The following is a 2,760-nucleotide window of genomic DNA, read 5'->3' as shown; positions in this document are numbered from 1 at the left end:
CACACCGCGCCCCCCACGGGGCCAGTTCCCTCCTCTGTGAAGAGGCGAGTGGGTGGCCACGCGGGTGCCGAAGCCTTGGTAGCATCTCCTAGAGAAACCTCAATGAAAAACAAGGGTGGGGAGGAGGGAACGTCCCATTCTCAGGGCAGTAGGGTGGCCGTCTCAGAATGCAGTTTTGGGACATATTTCTCATGCATCATTGCTGAAAAAAAAAAAAAAGAAAAAAGAAAAAAAAAAAAGAAAAAGCTTTCTCAGAGCCTTTTGTGTTGTTTTAACATCTCTGAATGGCATCTGAAATGCAGGGCTTTTAGTTCTAGTAAGCAGATATTGTTTTGGCTAGCTCAGGAGACTGTTCTGTAACTTCATCTTTGCTATTGAACTAGATGTTCTCTCAGTGGGAGGAACTGATATCTGAATTTCAAAGCAGTTAATAGTCTTACTTGCACTTTTGCAATATTTGGAAAATTGTAATTAACCAGCTTAGCTAATTTACGTTTTTAATATTTAAATGTTGCTTGTTACACAGAAGCTGATTGCTGTAGTAGCTTCATTCTGAAAGCTCATTAGAACTGCTAAAAGGTTTAAATACACACAGCTGAAGAAATACATGCATTTTTATAAGGCAGGTATTATGGCAGTACTTTGAATTTCATTGGCCTGAACAAATACGCCAGCCTTCTGCAGGATTTTTTATTCAAGCTCATTTGCATTTGCTTGGGAAAGGTACATTGCTGGTTTTGTGAGTTAATGCTTAAATGACATCAGCTAGCAGGTTTTTTAGTTTTATGTTTTTCACTGTCATTAACCTTCTATTATGACAGAGCTGAGGAAAATCAGACAGGGGCCCTTTTGTGCTGCGTGTGATTCACGCAGGATGTAGATAAGACACGGACAGAAGGAGTGAGACTGGCATCTGGAATTTTCTTTTAAAACATACCAATATTTTTTAAGTACATTATCTCTTTACTTAAGGATGTATGCTTCTTTTCCTAAGCTGGGATGAAAGGAATTCCTGTAGGATGAGAAGACCAAGTACTACCTGCTCATTGGAGAAGGTAATGGGGCTGAAAGGGTAAGAAGGGGTGATCAGAGAGGAAGGATGTGGCAGGGAAGTGCTGCTTGTGCTGGGTGATGTGGTGTGACCTGACATGGGGCACAAGGACAAGCCAAAGGTCTGGAACAAAACAGCCTTTTGCTATTTTCAGTCTTGTATTCCAGCCCCATCCCAGCCAAACCAGGGGGTCGGATCATGCTGGCAGAAGGGCTGCTTTTCTTTATAAAAACTCTTTTTACCAGCATGTGTGATAAAGCTATTAGCTACTGCGGTAATACAGTGCGAATTTTCCTTCCATTATTTTCCCCCCTTTGTCATGTTTTCCCCTTTTGTGGTTATTCTTCCTGCTGTAATAGCTCCTTTTTCCCAAAATGTGATGGATTCCTGTCCATAAATATCACACAAATGTGCAGAGTGCCAGATTATGATTAGGAAACCATCAGTGGGCACATCTGAATGTGTAAATACCCCTTTGTTGTTAGGGCTTTTCTGTCTGTTCAGCTATTTTGGAAAAACACCCCAGAAGCCAAAAGCTAAATATATATATATGTACACACATATACAGTCAGAATCCTCCAGTCAGCAGATCTTATAAATGAACTGGCATTACCCCACCAGCATAAACCGTGGCATGCTTACTTCAGCACACTGGAGCACAGGGAAAGCCCAGCTCTCCTGGGCTCCTCATTCTTCTCCTCCTTTCCACTGCCAAACTCCAGCTGCTGCCCCCTCATCCCTTCTCCACCTCTCTCCAAACCTGACTTTGCCTCCTGTCTCTTGCCCTCTTCCCCTCACACTCAGGATTTCTCTGGAGGCCCCAGTGCAGAGCCCAGGATAATGAAGTGCTTGCGACAGCGGGATGCACTCTGCTGATAACTGCACACATCAGGACCTGCAGCTGGTGGTCCTAGGGTCCTTCAAGTGATACGACATAAGACTGAAACACAGAGCTCTGCTATTTACTGCATTCCCCAAGTCCCATGTCAAGCTGAAACAAAGGGATGGGAGACATCCTGCAGGCACCACATCCTTCTGCCCCTTTCCTGCCATTTTCTCTGATATTAGAGCTTTGATACTCATTCATCTGATGTTTTCTGAGGCTAGTAAACTTCATGACCTGAAACCATCAGCTTAATTTTCGTAAGAAAATACGAGAGCAATAGAAGATGTTAGTGCAAGCTCTAAGCACGACAGAGATTCCAAAATGATGGTTCCTCTTCCCAGTTCTCAAGAGCGGCAGCCAGCTATATCACAGTCCTGCCAAACAGCATCATTAAGAGAAGGCAAAGAAAATTATTTTTTTCCTTTCTTCTAAGTTACCATGAGAACCAAGTGCCTGCTGAGAGCAGGAAGAACTTGGGGGGAAATATCCAATCCAGAATCTCTGGTCAGGGGAGAACAGCGATGCTGCAGGAGGCAGCAGAGCTGCCACAGGTCCCACAAACCAGAGGTGTGAAATCCCAAACAGGATAGAAACAACCAGAGCCCAGGCTAGCAGGCTGTCAATCTCAGGAGAGCTGTAATGAAAATAAAATAAATTTGCAGAATGTCTTTAAGGACTGCTGTACTGCCCTGGCTCGTGAGGGGATTGAGATGAGCTCACCTCTGGGCTGAGTCATGTCTATCCTAGGCGTGCCTGCCACTGGTGAGCCTTACTGGAAGGGGGCTTGAAAGTGTGGTGCTGGAAGGCAGGAGATGGAAGGGAG

The sequence above is a fragment of the Calidris pugnax genome, unplaced genomic scaffold (genome assembly GCF_001431845.1).
Source record: "Calidris pugnax isolate Ruff unplaced genomic scaffold, ASM143184v1 scaffold44, whole genome shotgun sequence".
In the NCBI taxonomy this organism is placed as follows: Eukaryota; Metazoa; Chordata; class Aves; order Charadriiformes; family Scolopacidae; genus Calidris; species Calidris pugnax.
This window is presented reverse-complemented; position numbering follows the sequence as displayed.